Here is a 24,400-nt window from a genome sequence, read left to right on the forward strand (position 1 = left end):
CTTCATTAAGAAAGCTTCGTGATAATCGCAGGCCTCGCATAGTAACACAAACCCTTCTGTAAGGTAGTTTCCAGGACTATCGTAGGTCTGGCATAGTAACACAAATCCTTCTGTAAGGTAGTTTCCAGGACTATCGTAGGTCTGGCATAGTAACACAAATCCTTCTGTAAGGTAGTTTCTAGGACTATCGCAGGTCTGGCATAGTAACACAAATCCTTCTGTAAGGTAGTTTCTAGGACTATCGCAGGTCTGGCATAGTAACACAAATCCTTCTGTAAGGTAGTTTCTAGGACTATCGTAGGTCTGGCATAGTAACACAAATCCTTCTGTAAGGTAGTTTCTAGGACTATCGCAGGTCTGGCATAGTAACACAAATCCTTCTGTAAGGTAGTTTCTAGGACTATCGTAGGTCTGGCATAGTAACACAAACCCTTCTGTAAGGTAGTTTCTAGGACTATAACATACCATGCTGCACAAATCCTTTAAAGAGGTCCTTATGGTTATCGATGGCCAAACCTGGTACGTCCTTAAATAACAAAAAAAAAAAGTTATCGCTGACCTTGATACATAAATCTTTTTTAGGGAATCACCATGACTATATGTAAATGTATATGTAGTTTTTATTCATTTTACAACGATTCCGAAACAAGCTATATCAATATATATAGATCAGTCTTGTCGGCCGGGATGAAAGCGCCAGGGGTCTTAGTACGGGAGTGCTACGGAACAGAACTCCTTCTACATGTACATGGGGGTTTTCAAGCCAATCACAGCACCTGTTACGGAACAGAAATCATTCTACAAGGGAGTTTTCAAGCCAATCACAGCCCCTGCTACGGAACAGAAATCATTCTACAAGGGAGTTTTCAAGCCAATCACAGCCCCTGTTACGGAACAGAAATCATTCTACAAGGGAGTTTTCAAGCCAATCACAGCCCCTGCTACGGAACAGAAAGCCCTGTACAAGGGAGTTTTCAGGGCAATCACAGCCCCTGTTACAGAAATCCTTGTACAACAGAGTTTTCAAGGCAATCACAGCCCCTGTTACAGAAATCCTTGTACAACAGATTTTTCAAGCCAATCACAGCCCCTGTAACAGAAATCCTTGTACAACAGAGTTTTCAAGCCAATCACAGCCCCTGTAACAGAAATACTTGTACAAGAGAGTTTTCAAGCCAATCACAGCCCCTGTTACGGAATAGAAAGGATCGCAGGTCTTGCTACATGAACCCTTTTATGGATGATTCCTCATGATAACCACTTGCGTTGCTACCGAAATCGTTCTGTTAGTAATGTCTATCGGATATTTATTGCACTGTTTAACAGGGAGATTTTTGGGTATTACTTAGTACTGGTATAATGTCGACCTGAAGTACAGAGGACCTTGCGAGAATTTCTTGTCCGACCGATCGAGTTTCTCAACCCCAGAACGTTTGCTAATGACTTTTTCTGTCGTATTTGCATTATTTTGCCAGTTTGTGTGCCGAGGTCTAATACCAACCACTAAAGCAATTAGTTTGTCTACCACTTAGTTGCGCCTGATTCCGACCACAGATATTCTCATAGATTACAGATTTATTTTCCTAGAACGATGAACTGGTCCACTGACATATATACCACTTTTCAGTAAAACGTTTCAATTTATTGAGCGTAAAATATGTCATAAAGAAATAACAAAATAAGATATTGTACATATTTTCACCAAAAAAGACGAATTTATATTAAATTATGTGATGTTTGAGAATATTTTCTCAATGATAATTAAAAACCAATGAATGGTAACCATGTCAATTTTTACATATTTAGGCATACATATATCGGAATGAAATTGATAGAATGTTTGCCATCGATCTCCTACCTTGTCAGTAGATGCCTATAATCAGGCCGCTATATTGCTTATTAGATAATCAAATAGTTGTTACAACATTACTGTAATTGGATTCCGACACTACACCATCTCCGTTACCACAAGGAGACATACACAATCACACGCCGTCCAATACACAACTGATCCAGTCATTTATTTCCCTACGTTTAACGCGATAGATGGGAACAGGATCACGTGGCAAAGGAAAGTGGTCATTTACAATTGGTATCAATACCGAAGCCTACATGAGAGATTACCGAAACGGGTCATAAAAAACCTTTTAGCTAGCCTCGAGCGCAAGAAAACAATTCGTGAAAAAAGTTTCTTAGAAATATGACATTATAACTTTATGCAGAAAACATAACTAAGATAAGTCAGCATACATTCGTGAATGTACCTCGTTATCAGTCTAATATTGATTAAAATTTGATGACGTCACGAGGCACGTGGCGCAAACATGTCTATGACTTCACAACTGAAACAATTGGAACCTACAGCTAATCAATGTTCTGTTTGGTGTTTTACAGTTAAATGTCCATGCTATTTGCTTTTAATTAAAGCAATACCGAGATAAGCGACGGAGAAGAAGTATATAGTGTCCTCGATTAATAATTTCGTTCGAGCTTTAACAAATCATCATTTTTTTCGGGAAGTGAGATCGAGGGTCGTAGGTCAAGGTCTTTGCTACTTGATATAATCAGCTCTTGTATAAATTCATCATCATTGGAAAAGTAAAACAAGCCAACAAAGATAAGAAAATTGATTGGAACGCCAAAGATCTGAGGAAAAAATATAGCCTTGACAATTAATAAAGACATTTTCAACAAAAAATCAATTAATTATCACGATTATATTCTTGATATATTTCATTTTGATCATATTTTCTAATATATACCCAACCAAAGCTGAATATCAGAACCAACGTGTTAAAGGGAATATAGTCCTGATACTCAGATTTATTATCTATATTCTTGATGTTTGGTTGAACACGAACTGTGAAATTACATGTCCCTGGTTTTACTCATAATTTGCTATTTCTACGGTACAATAAATTTCATTCATATTTCTTTATACTTTCAGACTCAAGCTCTAGAATGATTACTACATATAACTAAACGAAGTTCTGTTTTTTTTTCAACATTTACCGTAATTCTTGTTTTCTGAGTCACGTCTATAAATTGTATGTAGTACCTCAGTCATCAGCACACAGCCATGCAATATGTGGTCTACTTATAAGCTCAAGTCCAGGGATAACAAATGATGTAACTCCCGTTTGCCATTATCCAATTTAAATCTACCACAAACGTATGCCATGTAGCCATTAAAATATACTATAAGCGTATGTCATGTAGCCATTAAAATCTACGTTAAATGTATATCGTTTATCAATTAAAATTGACCAAAGCCGTGTGCCATGTAGTCTTTAAATTCTACTTTAAACGTATTTTATATACCCATTAAAATCAACTGTAAGTGTTTGTCACGAACATATTACAATCAACTATAAGCGTATGTCATGTACTCTTCAAAATCTACTATAATCATGTGTCATGTACGCATTAAGATCGATCACAGCTGTATGCCATGAACCTATCAAAATCCATTATAAGCGTATATTATGTTCCCATTAAAATCGACCACAGCCGTGTGGCATGTACCCATTAAAATCCGCTATAAGCGTATGACATGTACCCTTCAAATTCCACTTAATCATATGTCCTGAACCGATTAAGATCGATCACAGCTGTATACCATGCTCCTATGGAAATCTACTATAATTATATATTATGTTCCCGTTAAAATCGACCACAGCCGTGTGTCATATACCAATTAAAATCTGCTATAAGCGTATGACATGTACCCTTCAAATTCCACTTAATCATATGTCATGTACCCATTAAAATCGATCACAGCTGTATACCACGAACCTATTAAATTCCACTATAAGCGTATGTCATATACACATTAAAATCAACTACACCCGTGTGCCATGTACAAATTGATATCTACCATAACCGTGTGTCATGTTTCCAATTAAATCTACCATGATCGTATGCTGAATACCAATTGAACTCTACCATACCATTTTTCATGCGCCCATATAAATCTACATACTATGTCTTTCGTTGTCATGACTATTATTTTCTAGTCACTTTAATCATTTTATGATGTATCGTCTATATATATTAATCTACCTTTTGTGTTGTTTTCAGTGTGATTTAATTGCTCGTTATTACCCGTTTCCATGTTTCGTCTACTACTCAACATCTACTATTATCAAAAACCGACTGCATATCAAATTCAATCATCTGTCGTCTGCTAATCAATATTTGTCATTGCCTTAAGTAGTTTGCGCCGAGATATCGCATATTATTTTCACCACAGTCATATCAAGCTTGGAATCAGTCATATTCACATATTGCCACATTCTCAAGACCTTTTTCAATAACTGAAGTTCATAGGGCGGTAGCCTCTAAATTGAGAATATTTGAGAGCATCGATGAATTATGAAGTACTTAATTTCCACATGACATTAGACAAACAACAGTTATTGTGATTCAATAGCTATAGACATACTATTATGATTACGGTCAAAGAGCATACAGTTCAAATACACGTTTCATTTTCTTGCCATTACCAGCTGTAGTTTAACAAATTATAAACAATATTAATATTCATTTTACCATCATGATAATTTTAGAAAAATGAAATCAAGTGTGAGCAGGATGTACATGTATTAATATATCATGTTGTTTCAAATTGATATCTACCATAACCGTGTGTCTTGTACAAATTGATATCTACCATAACCGTGTGCTCATGTACAAATTGATATCTACCATAACCGGTGCATGTACAAATTGCTACCATAACCGTGTGCCATGTACAAATTGATATCTACCATAACCGTGTGTCTTGTACAAATTGATATCTACCATAACCGTGTGTCATGTACAAATTGATATCTACCATAACCGTGTGTCTTGTACAAATTGATATCTACCATAACCGTGTGCCATGTACAAATTGATATCTACCATAACCGTGTGTCTTGTACAAATTGATATCTACCATAACCGTGTGTCATGTACAAATTGATATCTACCATAACCGTGTGTCTTGTACAAATTGATGTCTACCATAACCGTGTGTCATGTACAAATTGATATCTACCATAACCGTGTGTCATGTACAAATTGATATCTACCATAACCGTGTGCCATGTACAAATTGATATCTACCATAACCGTGTGTCTTGTACAAATTGATGTCTACCATAACCGTGTGTCATGTACAAATTGATATCTACCATAACCGTGTGCCATGTACAAATTGATATCTACCATAACCGTGTGCCATGTACAAATTGATATCTACCATAACCGTGTGCCATGTACAAATTGATATCTACCATAACCGTGTGTCTTGTACAAATTGATATCTACCATAACCGTGTGTCTTGTACAAATTGATATCTACCATAACCGTGTGTCATGTACAAATTGATATCTACCATAACCGTGTGCCATGTACAAATTGATATCTACCATAACCGTGTGTCATGTTTCCAATTAAATCTACCATAATCGTATGCTGAATACCAATTGAACTCTACCATACCATTTGTCATGCGCCCATATAAAGCTACATACTATGTCTTTCGTTGCCATGACTATTATTTTCTAGTCATTTTAATCATTTTATGATGTATCGTCTATATATATTAACCTACCTTTTGTGTTGTTTCCAGTCTGATTTAATTGCTCGTTATTACCCGTTTCCATGTTTCGTCTACTACTCACCATCTACTATTATCAAAAACCGACTGCATATCAAATTCAATCATCTGTCGTCTGCTAATCAATATTTGTCATTGCCTTAAGTAGTTTGCGCTGAGATATCGCATATTATTTTCACCACAGTCATATCAAGCTTGGAATCAGTCATATTCACATATTACCATATTCTCAAGACCTTTTTCAATAACTGAAGTTCATAGGGCGGTAGCCTCTAAATTGAGAATAATTGAGAGCATCTATGAATTATGAAGTACATAATTTCCACATGACATTAGACAAACAACAGTTATTGTGATTCAATAGCTATAGACATAATATTATGATTACGGTCAAAGAGCATACAGTTCAAATACATGTTTCATTTTCTTGCCATTACCAGCTGTAGTGTAACAAATTATAAACAATAATAATATTTATTTTACCATCATGATAATTTTATAAAAATGAAATCAAGTGTGAGCAGGATGTACATGTATTAATATATCATGTTGTTTCAACTTTTTTATGTATGTTGTGGTTTTTTTTTTTGGTTTTTTTTTGTATACATGTATGTCTTGTAATATAAATTAAAATGAATAAAAAAAAAGATTAAAAAAAATAACGGCACCAACAAATGGTAATATGACCATTGTTGATATTTAAGCAATGAACAGTGGTTTTAATGTTGTTATAGTCGATATGGCAGCAAGATGTATGGTGGGGAAATGTCATGGGAACCCTAACGGGTTTCCATGCTACATTTGCCCATCATACATCTTGCTGCCATATCGACTATAACAACATTAAAACCACTGTTCAATACTTATATTTACATTGTCTTACCATTTTCGTCAACTTTGAAAAAACTAAACCAACACAAAAATCCCGCCTTTTTTTAACGTCACATGACCCACTGGGTGTTACAGCCTGAGGCACTGGGTGTTATAGGCGTATGGTGGCAACTGCCTCTTAGCATTGTGTCAATGGAGAAATGCGGAGCATATGTAAATATAGCACAATGAAAGAGAGTGATGGTGCTATGGTCGAAGAGCAAAGGCGCCACAGGCCTATCTTACTTTATTACATATAAACACACTCTTCACCTCTCTGTCAAAACATGTCGACTTTAATTTAACGATCAGACATTATCATTTTCTTAACAGTAATATATAAGCATCCGCTTTTTTTTTTTTTTTTTTTTTAACTTTTTTCTTTTAAGTACTCATATATGTAGCTATGGGGTTTTACTAGAGAGGCTGCAGATGCTGCAAAGAAAAGTGAATGTTCCCCTTAATCCTGTCTTAATTGTTTCCGTGTCAGGTTTCATTGTGTATTTGAAGATTTGAAAAGAACTATCTTGATGTTGCAGTTCCACGCATGGTGCGGGTCAAGATAATGATTGTAAGCAAATGTCAGGCGGGAGAATAATTATGGTATATCACAATTATTTTACTGTACCTGTTTTATTAACATTGTAAACTGATATATACCTTTATGATACCATGAAACCTGAATAGCAGGGTGCATAGCACTGCATGTAAACTTTATTTCTTTCACATCAATTGCGAAATAAGTCATATTAACTTATATCAATAACTCTTGTTGGTACGATGTAAGCGCGCGAGAGGTCTTACTGTGGGGGGAAACCGGAGTACCAGGGGAAAACTCAAGTGGTCGGGCAGGTGACTTCAGACATTTTCACGTCCGATAGTGGAATCGAACCCAAAACGCCGAGGTGAAAGGCAAAAGTGTTACCACAGTGCCACCCAACAAGAAGATAATGTTCGATAACGCTAAATGTAATAAATGAATTGTTATTTCTTTAGCGAATCAGGGAAATTTCAATTTAAACAAAACTTATGTAAAATGTATTATGATTTTAAACAATGGTCTCAGAACAAGCATTATTTAAAAGAAAGACACACTTCGCACGTATTTGAGCAATAAATACCTTAACAAAGTTTTAAGAACCTATAACCAACATTGCGGTTGCTGACAAACTTAATCAAGCCTGACATGGCTTTGTGTCTATTGTCACAATGTGGTATTTGACCATGACACCATTTACAAAATAATTGATTACCTACATTAGTACATAATAGAATGAAACGCAGTTGTTCTTTTAAATTAGACTTTTTTAACGTCAATTTGTGAATTGTTTTGAACAGCAAGAGTATATACTGACACTGTGGGTTTGGCGACGTCACTTTAATAGTCACGTGATTAAATTTATCAAAGTGTCACTGAAAAGATTAAAATTTTGACAAATGTGCAGTAACGGGTCATAGGACGTCTGCCACGATAACGTAAACAACCTACATTTTTTTCACCTGCTCCATATATGAACGTATTACGTTTGTCTCCGCCAACGATTTCCGGTGAACGTGGAAAATACAATAGTCGAAACCTTCCTTCGACCGCCATTGGGAATAAGAAAACACTGGATACTTATTTCTAGGAGACGTACTTGGTGTTGTATTGATTCAAATCAGTGACAACACATTGGCCATGGGAGAACTCCCCTCCTAAGGCAGGGTGTTTCTTCATTACATCCCACAGCAATCAATACAGTGATGGAATTGTTATGTTGCAATGTCAAGGATTTTCTCCACCTGTCCGAGGAAGACAAGACACTTTAATTTACGAGTAGGTTTTACACGTAATATTATCATAAATAAATATTTCTCATTTCCTCTTATTTTAGCATGTAGTCAATGTTGGATTCCTTACTGAAATTGTCCGTGGACAGATACACATATGAAAAATGAATGTTTTTAGAAAAGAATGCATTGTTCATTACATTTATGAGTTTTACTATACATTTTATATGAACAATATATTTTTGCTCTCTGAAATAAAACACTATGGCTAGAGTATATATTTCCACATTTCAATGTAAAACGTAAATTTTAAGAGCAGAAATCAACTGCATTGAAACTGTTCATCAGGAAAATCTCTTGATTTCGTCATTAAATGACAAAAAATGTTGCGTTAAACAATACAAAAGGACTCCCAACAGAGCTATATCTTGCCATGTGTTATATTAGGTCTGGCCTAATCATGTTCGGTGTAATTGCCTTGTATAATATTTTCATCATGAAATGTTAACATCCTAGCGAAAATTAAATAAGTATATGGAAATTTGACTACAGTAAACAGTATATAATTGTGTTTCCATGGCTACATCACTCTCGAGCAACAGTTCCCCCACGATGCGACGTCCCCCACGGGGTCATGTTAATTTGTAATGTTTCTCAAATAGCAATAAAACGATCATAAAATCCATATTAGGATCAAGTACTCAAACTAGACCTAACATGGAGTTGTACTCAAACTAGTCCTAACATGAAGTTGTACTCAAACTAGTCCTAATCTGGAGTTGTACTCAAACTAGTCCTAACATGGAGTTGTACTCAAACTAGTCCTAATATGGAGTAGTACTCAAACTAGTCCTAACATGGAGTAGTACTCAAACTAGTCCTAATCTGGAGTTGTACTCAAACTAGTCCTAACATGGAGTTGTACTCAAACTAGTCCTAATATGGAGTAGTACTCAAACTAGTCCTAATATGGAGTAGTACTCAAACTAGTCCTAACATGGAGTAGTACTCAAACTAGTCCTAACATGGAGTTGTACTCAAACTATTCCTAACATGGAGTTGAATTCAAACTAGTCCTAGCATGGAGTAGTACTCAAACTAGTCATAACATGGAGTTGTACTCAAACTAGTCATAACATGGAGTTGTACTCAAACTAGTCCTAGCATGGAGTAGTACTCAAACTAGTCATAACATGGAGTTGTACTCAAATTAGTCCTAGCATGGAGTAGTACTCAAACTAGTCCTAATCTGGAGTTGTACTCAAACTAGACCTAATATGGAGTAGTACTCAAACTAGTCCTAACATGGAGTAGTTCTCTTCCTTGTGTTATTAATCGCAATTGTGTCGTTTCCGTAAGCAGCACTGAGTCTTGGCTACCGAAACGCTTGTACGGTGCTATTGATGGTTTACTTCTGCCTATCGCAATAGCGCCGAGTAACATTTCTGACCGGGAAAGCAGTTTTGACTATTTCACCTGTACAACCGAAATGGGATAAGAATAGAAACAGTCGAAAGAAGAATTATCATATATATAAAGTATTTGGTAATAATATGAATTTCACAAAACACACGTGACTTTGTATTTCAAGTTCGTTATTGATCATGTAAAATGGAATCAAATATATGGAGCTTCAAACTATTGGTACAAATCGAGGTCAAATATGGTGATGTAATTATGAGCTATCACCAGTGCGTTATGGAAAGGTGACTAAGGGTGGACGAAGTTTTATGATGTGATAAAGTGAATGTCCATGCCTTAATAGTACTAGTACACAGAAATACAATTATCACTTAGCTGTAACAACGATGGTACTGCTCTTCAGCATACAAATAGTTTTACATACCAGAGTAAGCGGTTATGTCCATGTGTCTTGTATTGTTTTCCAATTAGCCGTCAGTTACCATACTAAAGCCGTTCATCTTCTCCCAAAGGTGTCATGACAAGAAAGTCATGCCTAGGAGTTTTCCTGCTGACTGCTTTTATTCAGGTCCATTGGGGCCTAGGCCATTTCTGATTGAGTTAAGTCTTGTTTATTCGCGAGAAAAGCCTAGACAAGTTCAGTTTCATCGTGATCATTGTACTGTATATCTATTGAGATGTGAAAACTGCTCCCTAGAATACCCCTTATCCACAAATTACTGTTGATTAATCATGAAAATGTTTACGAATAGCAGATAAATGATTAAGATATTTCATCATAGGGGACATATTATCGACAACCCCGATTCAGGAAGAGCCATGCTAAATACATTTAACAAACAAGGGTTATCAGTTTATAGCACAAAAATGTACTGCAATGTAACAGCATTCGCTGTGGGAAAGACACTGATTTTATTATTAAGCAAATAAATACCAGAGGGAAGAATCCTTAGTTAATTCTCCAGAAAAGCCATTGTAGACGTCGTTTTCTTTAACCCTAAACAAGTTTGTCGACATTATTCCAGTATAAGATCTCCGCTTTTCACATTGTGATTCCGTTTCTTGCTCGGAAACATATCCTGTAACTTTATTTCACACGAGGTAGGGATAGATGACACGCGTAATAACGTCATAATAATTAATTGTTTCCGTGACGTTATTGTATTGTTTCTGTGACGTCATTTGATTGTTGTGAATGAGGGATATATTGCTCTGTTTTGTTTTTTAAGAAGATAAAAGAATACATTAGTAATGGGGGTATCTAAATCCGTCACTGCGGGATAGGCACCGGTGTCATCCTATTTCTCCCAAAAATGAAAAATGTATATCCTGGTTCTCCCAAAAACTTATGTACTAGGCACCATAGGACAACCTGAAGTAGTCGTTATACTACATTGCTTCCCTCTTGCCAATATCCATTTGGTGTTCCATAAGTATACAGTCTGATACAATTTGATGCATTGTCTACAGTGCTGTTTCCTATTCGAGGTATCATAATTGTACATCCGTGCTGTCTCTATTCGCTCTACTCAAATATTATTACTATATACATGATAAGAGGCCTTATAATCTGATGAAATGCCTCTTGATACCCGATTGGATGCCGTGATTGATACTTCTCTCCCTCTCCTAAGACAAATTCTATGCTACGGCGTAGGGTTTGATGTTTCTGTTGCATATGAAGTATCCTTTTTACAGCATTAAGCAGACTCGAGGAAATTGTCTTCAACTACTTGTCCCGATACTAGGGCCCCTGACAGTCTTAAATCAAAATGTTAATGGAAAATTGGAGAGTTTTGCTGAAAATTGCTTTTAAACCATTGAAAAAAACTTAAGTTTCAAGAAGTGAAAAATAAAAATAAGAATGTGTCAATAGCTTTGACAGTTCTTCGTGACAAATGGTGAATCCAAGCAAGTGTTTCTACTGTAGAAATCTCTGAATAAATCATTATTGGATAAAGCACCGTTTCTGGACACGAACGTACAATGATCTCCAGAAAAAGGAAACAAAAAATAAGCATTCTACTGTACCGGAATTGAACGAATGAGACATGAAATACGCGTACTTTTAATTTATATATTTCATTATTCTGAAACCAGACGGTCTGATCATGATTATTTACCGTACTTCAGGCTTATTCGTGAGATATTGATTTACCGTACTGGAAATTGCTTGTTCAACAATTCAGCCTTATATGATCAATGAAGTAATTGAATTATTTGATATTTTATCATGTGGCCACGCTAAGCTCTTGTAACCTTTGATTACGTAGATATTATAACCGACTATTCAAACTCACTGATATTTTTACTTCCAATACCAGAACATGCTCTAGAAAATCCTCGCTGACTATAAAGAAAAGGAAGATATTTCCAAAATTATCCACGCAGTATTTTACCAAATCTTTCTTATGTGTTAGCCCAAATTAAGGCTATTTCATGCGTCAGTATTTTGTAACGAGCTGCCGCTGAAACGTCCCAAGGGAATATCCTCTACTTCACTTTAATCAATGAGCTTACTCGCTGTCAGTGGACGTAATATTTTGACTGCGTTTGGTTGATGTGACCTTGGTTTTGTTTGCTTGTTATTTCAGTTTGACTGTCACATAGACACGCACTAGGTCTGACAGTTCTGTGTATTGGATCTCATAGTCTGATCTTTGGCTAATGCACATTCAATTGTACATTCACACCTTATGTCTTCTAGGGTTAATCGATACCACGACCGTCATGTGCGTTTCATTACACGTGCGGTAAAGGACGGCTTCAGAGTCAATTCACATTACTCCATTGTGCATATGTACAGTATCCGTGTTTTCAATTTTTTCCTTAATCATTCAGACTATCTATAATCATCTTTGAATTTCTATATACTCTCTATTGTCCGTCATGTAAAGTTACACAAATTCTTGTGTACAATAATTAGAGTTACACATTATTATTCTCCTCAGTATGTTCTCCTATAAAGAAAATTAAAGTTAAACATCATGCCGACGAGGATCATATAAATGTACATGATTTTTTTATAAATAAGAAGACATTTTATAAATAAGAAGACATTGGATAACTGATAATGAAAAGGCGGTTCATGTTTTTTTTAAACATTTGATACACAAAATAAGAGCTATACTTTGCATCTTTTGTAGCCACTTCAACCTCATTTTCGTATAAGATAATAATGTATACATGTATATGCAGATACTTACCTCAGGTATATTATATTACTTATATATAACATTCACCAGTTACACTGTCAAATCACTGTTTAATGAGGTAGTGATATTCATAGCCATAGTATTAGAGCGTAATACAGTGTTGACGTCTGATCAAGATAACTATATATTTTAATTTTGCTTGTAACAAGCATTTTCATTGGCTCAAAAAATTATGCTATCATCTCATAACATAAAAAAAATAAAAGGAACTACTTTCAGTTATACCGAAAGTAGCGGAGTAATCGTTGGTCACGGGATTTTGTATTTATCGATGTGTTTTTCAATATCTGGAGCAAAATAAACATGTTAAACTTAATGAAAATGTTTCTTATCGTTGTTAATTAAATTATAAGGGTTAACTGTATTTTTTTTTACGTTATTGAGCAAAAACACAAAAAACTGGGGTGTACTCTTTTCATTAACCGCTTCTATTGTGTTATTGCTCAATAACGTAAAAAAATATTACAGTTAACCCTTAAATATTGATTAGTTCTGATATTATAATGATTTACAGTCTTATTGTTTAACTTGTTTTATTGTGATAAATCATGCAGGCATTTAAAAATCTATCATTCATTGATAAATGTGATAATCAAAATTCGCTGAATTATACTTTCGTTTGTGCCCTTCGGTTTATGGGAGGGCAGATGTTCCCTAATTCGTCTTTAGTTAGGTTTACAAATCATGCATTTATAATATACAATGGGGAAGATGGCACTTCCCATTTACCAGTAAACAGCTGTAGAATGTAAATGGAGCTGGTCGTTAAAGATCCTATCACCACTTAAACACTTCTAAATATACAACGATGGTTGAGTATATAGGAGAAAAAATCATAAAATAATCGCGAAATGTATTAAATCTTATCATATTTCATTATTTTATGAATATTCTTGTGTTCTTTTATCTGATAAAATATAAAATATATATCGCCCCTGACATAATATTTGATTTATTTATCATACATCAATAAACGAAATACCCCGCCCTTTTCGATGACAACGTTTTTGAAGCGTAGAAATCTTGAAAAACCATAATCCCAGTAAATTGACATTAACTGATGAGGAACGGTCAGAGATGGTAAATTAGTCGTACTAACAAAGATTCAGTTTAAAATAGTCTATGCAAGGCTGCTTGTAACCAAATGTTTGTTTTCCACAACTTTTTAAAAATTATGTCCATGTATATCCGCAAATGAAATTCCTCAAATCGAACCCACATCAGTATTTTGATATAAACCACTATGTGTTCGTAAAGTAAAAAAACCGAATGTACGTAATTATCAAACAATATGTAAGTGTAAGAATAATTAAAGAGAGTTTGAGTGGATAATTTTATTCAAAGGGTTTGAGATATCCGTAAAGCTAACCAACCGTGTATCGCCGCACACCACCACTGGATGTTTATCTAAAAGGCGTTGTGTGGCGAGAAACACCAGTCACTTCGTACAACTTCATAAATAAAAAAAAAATATGGGTGTTAATTTCTTTATCTCTAGTGCTGATTTCTTCGGGAAGTTTGATACTGGGTTAATATAGCATCTACTACGTCACGTTTAAAAAATCAAAACATCCTGTAATTTCATTTATAAGACAATTAAATTAATAATTGTGAAGTTAAGATCACCTTACGTTTGTTCACACATTGTTTTATGTGTCCTTTTTAAACATGGACAATGACGTAAATCATTTATATGTTATTTTGTTTACAGTACAATTTTTGTCACTCATATAAAAAACAAGACTTTGCTAGGCCTTTCTGTCCTCTCAGTCTTCTTTAAACAATTAAGTTTTGCATCTGAAGATATTTATCGCCTATAAAAAGCCAGGGTCATTTAACGACTTGCCAGGTTTTGGAGGTGGAGGAAAGCCGGAGTACCCGGAGAAAAAACACCTGCCTACGGTCAGTACTTGGCAACTGCCCCATGTAGGTTTCGAAGTCGCAATCAAGAGGTGGAGGGCTAGTGATGAAGAGATAAACACAACATTATCATTACATATATATATACCCTATTACATTTCTACAACTACAAAGAGTAATTTCATATGATTGATTGAAAACAAAAGCAGGCTTAGGTTACTTCCACTCCCAAAATGCTTGGTTCTCTTTTAATGGCTTAATTTGATTTGAAATTAATTGCATCTCGAAAAAAATATATCTTATCCCGTCTCCCTGTATTTGTACGTAACCTTTCGGTTTTACAAGCAATTAATTTTAGGGCGTTTATTTTTCATTTGCAGGTGTTAATCAGATATATGTCTATACCTTCGGTGCCATTTTATGTATTTGTTGTGAAAAACGGCGTATAGGCTGTTGGCGGGCAGGCATCTTTAAACATTTCATCTTTCACTCATTATCAGATTCAATGCACTTTTATAATCGGGTTGATTAGTTACCAAGTGTACTAGTATGTCGGTGATAACTCACACTTATACACTCTTTACAATGACACGTAAAATATAAAAAGTCGGTTTGGAAAACTCCATTATCAGCAACATTGATATGGACATAATAACAAAATACATCAAAAGCGGCGTTTGGACAAAGATAATAAACTAGCAGTGCATCACCACAGTCTAAAACAACACTGTCATGCTTTTCTGTGGTGTACATATGCGTTGTTTCAGTAAACGTTAATGTTTCGATATTTAATTATCACTGGCACGACCGCGTAATGGAAAGCTCTCGAAATAAAGTGCATTCATAAATTTGTTGCTATTGAATTATCGAACGCTGCTGAGTTTGTTTTCCTTTTTTCGGTTATTTTTCATTTTGATATAAACCCTTCAGGTTCGTACGCCGTTCTCTAGTCTCACAAAAGATGTAGTGGTGATGAATGGCGTACAACGAGACTGTTGAAGCTCACGCCGGTTTCTCTCAGGCAAAAAAGTCGCCATAGATCTACAGCGTATTTTTTTTACCTCCACGAGAAGAAGATTGATGACACGGGAGTTCGGATAAAACTAATAGTCAGAGAATTACCGGCGAGATGTGGTTCCGGATAAGGTAGAAGATAATTTTGGTATAGCTGATCCGATCCTCTGAAGTTGTGTTAATGATGAATACTGTGCTAAAGGCTGTCTGTATCATTACTTCGTCTCAAATACATCATCTGCTTTTTCCTGTGTGCTATCGGAAGATTACACCGCTGACAAAATTCTAAGATGAAGTCTGCTTCATACACACACGAAGTAGTGTCATATCTAACAGCTCATACAAGCATACTTATGTTTTGGCGATGATAAGATCAAGTCGACGGCAACTTAAAAAAATATATACATTCAAATTATGGTATCATTGACAAGATTTGTCCAAATCAATTATAGCAATCCCAACACATATAGAGGAATGATAGTTAATCTATTCTAAGTTTGTCTAGGTTAAGATGAAAAAAGCAGATGTTTTTTCGGAGATAACTTTTATAAACTATGGATAATAATCTAGGTACAACCTTATCAGGTTCAAGGTCGCTAGCGAACCGATTAATTACATTTCACCTATTTGAAATTTCTCAATATTTCTCTTATCACAGGGTACTTAATTGTTATATTAGTCAACAGATTTTAAGTATTTTAACAGATATTTAGGTGGTAACATATTACTATTTTTTTGTTCATGATATATTCGTTATACAGTGATAGCTGATTATGGTAGTGATATCTGTTCTCAATGGCCTTGTAGTTGCAGGCAACTTAATTACAAAACTAATTGAACAAAAAATACTAAAAATAACCATCAAGAAAAAACAACAATGGATTACAACAGCCTTTTTTCTCAGACTGAAGGTGACAGCCTGAAGGACGAAAAGGAAAACGAGCACCATTATAACTTAGTACAGTGATATTAATGATCACACTAGTCTTCATTTAGCTCGACTTCCATGTGGTTAAGATAAAATCCTACCATAAACAGTATTCTCAATAAAGACATAACAATGTACATACAGACAAATAAAACACTGGATTAGACAGAAATCATAATGTGGGGAAACCAAACATACTGTAGACTAAGGAAGCAACTGTACGGTTTCGCGACCTGAGATCGCTCTGAGGAACAAGATCCAAGTCAGAAAAAAACTAGCATTATGATATATATTAGCATTACGATCACTGATAGAGAGTGTATCTGAGGCCATTGTTATTGATATCTCTCTGCTCCTTCTAGCCAGCTTAAGGGATGTGCTCTGTCGTAATACTTAACTTAATAAAACGCTTAATGTAATAGATACCGCATTAAATGTTGCTTCTCTGTCGCTTAATGCAATAAGCGTTTTCATTGAAGTGAACTTTGTAGTTGTATTTAATTACATTGAATAAACCCTTTACAAGATTTTTCTAAATTGAAACAAAGAGAAATATTTCCACTTATTGGGAAACATAATCAGCAATGGATGTTAAGAATGGATTACACCCCCTCACTTCCATCTACGAAAAAATCTCTATTGTAAATATTAACTCGAGCAGTCGAACACTCTTCAATACATGTACGTCCAACCATATATACCCAAGCAAATTTGACAAAAACACAGAAAATATTCTATATTTTCACATATCGACAATAACAGTTTTCCAATCATTCCATACAGTTTTAAGGCTATATAGCTTATTATGTCACAAGTAAGGTTTTATTACTTTACATAAAGCAATGGTTATTGCATAAGCTAATGTTCTTAGCGTTGTGATAATGCTTTAAAAACAGTAAAACACCGAAAAAATTATGATAAAATGGTAATTCTAACTCAAAATTGGTAAAAAAAAAAGACGAACGAAATAAAACAAAAATATAAGGTTGCATGGAGACCCTTGAAAAGATACAAAGAGAATAGATAGGGTCCAAATATCCTTTTGACTAAGGTTGGATTAAATCCAGTCCCGATATTTGTCCATAATGTCGTTTTACTAATGTTGGACATATCCAGTCCCGATATTGGTCCATAATGTAGTTTTACTAATGTTGGACATATCCAGTCCCGATATTGGTCCATAATGTATTTTCACTAATGTTGGACATATCCAGTCCCGATATTTGTCCATAATGTCGTGTTACTAATGTTGGACATATCCAGTCCCGATATTGGTCCAGAATGCCGTTTTACTAATGTTAGACATATCCAGTCCCGATATTTGTCCATAATGTAGTTTTACTAATGTTGGACATATCCAGTCCCGATATTTGTCCATAATGTAGTTTTACTAATGTTGGACATATCCAGTCCCGATATTTGTCCATAATGTAGTTTTACTAATGTTGGACATATCCAGTCCCGATATTGGTCCATAATGTCGTTTTACTAATGTTGGACATATCCAGTCCCGATATTTGTCCATAATGTAGTTTTACTAATGTTGGACATATCCAGTCCCGATATTTTTCCATAATGTCGTTTTACTAATGTTGGACATATCCAGTCCCGATATTGGTCCATAATGTAGTTTTACTAATGTTGGACATATCCAGTCCCGATATTGGTCCATAATGTATTTTCACTAATGTTAAACATATCCAGTCCCGATAATGCTCCAGAATGCCGTTTCACTAATGTTAGACATATCCAGTCCCGATATTTAAATGTCGCCTGCCGTCGATTTCACTTGTGTTTGATTACTTAATAAAGTGCTTGTATTGGAACATATCATTTTAGTTTGTAAAGATCTAGTATCCCAAGTGGACGATACCGTCATTTTCACGTTTTTGGGGGTTTTTTTTACGTACGAGACATATATACAATGAACATTAACATGTTGTGTACTTCACTCACACATTCGGTGAAGGACCTCTGTGGTTACCCTCTGTTTTACCATTTCAGTAGAGCCCGACATAGCTGTAGAGCATGCCTAGGTTTTCTCAGCTGTAAACATTGATTACAGTGAAATGATTGTTTTAACAAGCAGTTAAACGTTTATTTGTGTTCAGGCGTATGTCTGGTAGAGAACACATAGCCACTTGATGATGGTTCTATTGGATGATCACAAGTGGAATTCAGAAAATTCGATTATGAATCAAAATCATGTTGCAAAAACGTGTTCAGTGAAGTCGCCCTTCGGTTGAGTTAATTATCGCTCGAGTTGAAATCAACACAGGTTTATGAATACCATCTGGTTGCTAAATTATATGAATGCAATGTAAACAGACTGTGAATGCAGGCTTATCACTGAAAGTTCAACTTTGATCAAAAATTTGCATTTTTACTTGCCAATTACAAACAAACATCCGCTTGTGAGAATGTTTTTTCTATCGAATTTTCGTACCTTGATGGAAATTCGGGTTAACGGTATAGTCAAAGTTAGCATGCACTACATATTCTATGAAAGGAAACAAGAAATGGGTTTCTGCATGTGCTTTGGGGTTAACACAAGGTGGTCTGGGATATCGTATTGAGTATCATCAGCGAGCTAATGCCACACATTTAAGAAAACACTGAGTTTGGTTATAAAGCATCGATAAAGTTGGTCAAAATTGTGAAATTGGTGGTCCAATGAGTTTTGCAGAAAAGCATTTATTTCGAATTTATATACCATTATCAAATCTTATATCTAGTGCTTTGGTTTACCTTCAAAATAGGCTGGCCGGCATGCGTTTAATGCAGTTATACGTTCACTAGCCCTGACTTATACAGAATTGCAAAGAATGGCTATAAACGTCTAGACTTGTGCCATCGAGTGTGACGAGAACACCTGTCCATTATTTACCGGAAGACTCTGTAATAATTGAACTTCCGGTTCTTAGATGTTCAGTTTGATTTGTGTGTAGCATCTGTGCAACACATTTACGATTACTGTCAATGTGTGTCATAATCGGCATAGCAGATATACTTATCGCAACAATTTCTATATATCGTGATTTACATGGATTTTTCGAATTCCAAGGTAGTTACGCTATGAAGTCGCTACCTTATTACCGGGTTAAAATGGGAAACTCCGGATGCAAGTCAAAAAGAAAAAGAAATAAGGAAATGTTGCGAAGAAAAAGGGCGTTCATATGTATCGCCAAAAATGATGACTCGGCAAGTATGCAGTGATTAGTTCGCCCACGGCTTGACAAAAACTCAATAATTGTAGTGTTGTGTATGAAATGTTAAGTAAATTAAATAGATGAAAGAGATCATAGAATATTAAGAGAAAATAGATTAATATAACATTTTCATGATGATATACTTGTACTAATCGCGTTATAATATACAAATATATCACGGGTGTCTGTGCAATAGTCCAGAATATTTGACACTGGGTATTGGTAATCGACTGCTGTTCTATTACACGAGGCCAAAGGCCGAGTGCAAAAGAACATCGGTCGATTACCAGTACCGAGGGTCAAATATTCTGGACTATTGCACAGACACCCATGATATATATGTTTTATTAAATAATCACCAAAACACACTTAGAACTCGACTTTCCCAGGCCTAGAAGTCACCGTGACTGCCATCTGGCAGTGTTGACATCTTAGTGACTTAGACGCTTGAAATGGTAGGACTAAATTCCGAAACGTCATAGGTGTTCAATAGTTCGCACGTGACCAAATTCCGAAACATCACAGATGTTCAATAGTTCGCACAGCACCTTGCAATAGTCATTTTAGCCGTGCAAATTTCAAAATATACCGTTTGCATATAGTAAAGGAAAATCAAATGCATTATGTAACAAAGAAAACACATCTATATAACATATCTTACTTTTATATAACGATCGCGTTATAAAAGAACATAGCTTTATATAACATATTCTACTTTTTTTTTATAGCGATAGCGTTATAAAAGGAAATATTTAGATAGCATAGTTTGTTATGATATACTGATCGCATTAAAAAATGAAAATAGATTTATATAACATATTTCACTTTTTTATAATGATTGCGTTATAAAAGAAAATAGATTTATATATCTTTTTCATTATAATAAAATGATTGCATTATATAATAAATACTGTTTCTTAGCCAATATGTGTAATATCCCGAGCCTTGTTTGTAAATACGGCTATGTGTACTAGCATACACAGACATATGTATATACAGCTTGTGGTCTCAACGCTCTACGCTGTATAGAGAGTATAATTTAATAAGGACACACACTGGTTTTTTTTTTTTTTTTTTAATCTTGTTCATTTGGCTATGCTGACAATAAAACTAGATAAAATTTGGACTTGTGACATTTAAAATGACATCCTCTTCTCCTTTGATAATGTCAATGATATATTAATTAATAACGGACCCCATATTAACAATAGATTTACGTCTCTACCTGTACTGCTATCACTAATGAGTCCTGGGTAATTATTACATGACATTATTTGCTGAATAGCAACAAGAAGATAAAGACATAAAAGAACCATACCTTTGATATTTTGAAGTGACATTTCCCTTCAGATGTTTTTACTATGGTTTGGGCAAAATCTCACAAATCAATTGTTTTCCTGTTTTGTCATGTATCTTTGTTGTTTTCAGATTCGGTGGGGTGTGAATGAATGCAACGATTCTTATCGGAAATATTATCAAGAAAATCGGGATTAACATGCCATTAAACGTAAGTACATCATCTTCTTACTTCAGACACTGAGTACAGCTCTTCTTGTCGTAAATTACACACAGAGACACCATCTTCTCCTGTGGTTTATAAATGGTGCGCCACTACAGAGGTAGAGTAAGCAAAGGTATACATAATTGTAAATGATGAGACAGTGGGTCAAAGGCAAGATATATAGATACATAAACTAACATAATCCTGGATGACCATGACAATTTTTGATACCAAACATTTTATGTCAGTTTAATTTTGTATTAGCTAGGAAATAGAGAGTTATTAGCTAGGATATTGTTAATAGATAGATGACGCATATGTCCCTTATGAGGAAGATATCTTTAACAGGTAGACATATCATATCTGAGTAATTGATATTTCAAAATGCGTAATAAATAAAAACAAGTCCTGAGGTGTCATATTTAACCGATAATGTCGATAATATCCACTATTTTTAGCACTAATGACGTACATTGTAAATATCAATATCATTTACCTTCTTACGGCACATTAATCGTCAGCTGTGTCGGAAGTGACGTCAACAGGATGTAATATGGCGATAATGTAAACATCCGTTACTTCATTCACAGCGGATTAAATGGGAAATAATGTTTTAGTCTTATCATTGATTTTGAAATGCACAATTTCCCGAGAAATGAACGCTGGAGAGATTAGATGGTTGCTTAAAGGAGTGGGCGTCGCGTTTTGAAGGAGTGAGAAAGGCATTTCTGGATAGTAACTCCCCAGAGAGACCTTCTGAACAGACAGACAAGAATATTCAAGTCTGAGAGACCTTGGGTAACTAACATGCATGAGAGATGAGGGCTGAAATGTAATGGAAGGTGCAGTGAATTGATTTTTATGGAAGGGGACGAATAATCGTGACATATGTATATGTTGCTTATCAATGAGATTGTTGAATTAAGCACGAAAGGTGTTGAATTGAAAACGAGATATTCGGGAATTACTTGCTGATGGCTGGTTGAATTAATTCCGAGAGGGAAAGTTTGATGGGGAAAAAACGAAATACTCGGTAGCGCTTGTTAATGGACTTGTTTAATTAATAACGAGAAGATCGGGATGTTGAATTGAAAACGAAACATCCGCATTTGATTACTGATGACCTTGTTGAACGAAATTTGATGTTGCAATTTTGTATAAGATGACGAATTATATAATGGAATAAATGCATTGGATTTTAAAAAGGAAGGTATAGTGAGTTACAGATGGACGAAATATGAGAGATCGCATGGAATTAGATACGAAGTATCGTTGAATTGGACGCAAGAGATGTGTCTTCATTTAACACCACGTGTAAGATGTTTTGTTTATTTCCGTAAGATATCAGATGCAGTGATGTATCTAAACTCCCAGTCCGGATTTTATCGTTACGATATGGTTTTCCGGTGCGTAACGGAATCATAAATCAGTATTTTGTAAATATCATGAATATTATATCATGATTTTACATGAAGATAATTCACTTACACCGTTTTTAATTTAGACTACGCGAATTTATTACACTAGAGCGTGCAAGAGTAATAAAATATTAATTTAGTAATAGTTTGTTTACGATCGCTCGTCGCTATCTTTCATCCATATCAAGGGACCGTCGTAAAACTTTGTATTCATGTTACATATTTGATTTCAATCGAGGGATATCGACAATAAAAACAAACTAATTATTATCAAAATAAAACATAATCTTGTAACAAATCTATTTTACTACCTCTTAAGTCGTCACAAAATTACAACAAGTAGGAGGCACATGTATGATCATACAGGGTCACGTAACATCCGGCAAGGTTAACGGTACGCGATTTCCGGATAAAACGTTGATAGATTTACCTGCGTTGTACTGCGTTTTATGATTGCCTTGTTTAAGATTGCGATACACACTGATTATTTTACTGAAATATCATAATGAAATCTTATGTAACAACACACTGGAGCAATATTTCTAAATCTGACATTGTTTAAATCTGTGAATATGTTCCTTTTAATTTTGACTCTGTGGTAGCCATAGTGATCGGCTTTTCTCGTAATTGGTATACATTGCTCTAACCAGATACCGGTTTGCTATTGAATTTCATTATACAATATTCATTTATTATCATTATTATCATTATTTAATTCATTGCAAGAATCAAATGTAACAATTACAAAGCATTTATGTTTGTCGCGTGCTTTGTGTCACGTGATCTTTTGTTTACGTCATTAGGTATCGCTTCGACGTCATACCCTCGTGCCGGGTCTTGACTGAAATGTACCACAGTGTCACAAACTGTAACTGTTGGATATGGTATGTAGTTCCCACTCGTTAGTTAATTTGATCTGGGTATACTCAATCACACATGGATCAACCTGTCTATACGCATATTCAGTGTAATCCTGCAGGCGTGTGCCAGATCACTGTACAGCCGTTTTGTAAGGCAATATACTTCGTTTGTTACGTATCTAACGCCTCCACTTCAATAGAACCTGGCAGCAATTTACACTGATGGTGGATATCAAAAGCATTAAAGATTGTCAACAGGAAATCAGTCACAATCGCGTCTTTTTCCACAGATTTGGCGAAGTTTAGATTGATTTTCCATGTACATGCAACATTTTTGCCCATTCACAGTGGATTGCTCTTCAGCTGTTTCCCGTGGTTTTGTTGTATGTGCGGTAAATAATCACAAAATTCGTCATGTAAAATGTACAGCTTTTAGTTAAGACACGAGCGCTCTTGAAAATTGTATTCCATATATGCATGTTATATCTCATTCAGTAATATTCAGCATATGCTGTACATGTAACCATAGCAATAGGAAACAGGTTATATAATTCGGTACGTACTTACTGACCATTTGTGAAAGGTCAAGGTTCACTCAGCTAAACACTGGACTATATCTGCGCATGTTGTATACCACTCCTAAAAGCTACACTCATTTCGAGTTGGTTAAACATCCTTATAATATAACTGATAGCCTTGTGGTATGGTATGATACTATCTAATACTG

At 35.1% G+C, this 24,400-nt stretch overlaps 1 protein-coding gene across 3 annotated transcripts in view; it reads left to right on the forward strand.

The window, feature by feature from the left end:
- Nucleotides 1–24,400, forward strand: part of LOC117325946 — a 231,364-nt gene that overhangs the window by 173,075 nt on the left and 33,889 nt on the right. For all 3 annotated transcript variants that reach the window (XM_033882476.1, XM_033882478.1, XM_033882477.1), the window contains one exon: nucleotides 21,323–21,401. The gene's annotated coding sequence lies outside the window, so the exon portion shown is untranslated. The remainder of the gene's footprint in view (nucleotides 1–21,322; nucleotides 21,402–24,400) is intronic.

This window comes from Pecten maximus, chromosome 4 (assembly GCF_902652985.1).
Source record: "Pecten maximus chromosome 4, xPecMax1.1, whole genome shotgun sequence".
NCBI classification, from domain to species: domain Eukaryota; kingdom Metazoa; phylum Mollusca; class Bivalvia; order Pectinida; family Pectinidae; genus Pecten; species Pecten maximus.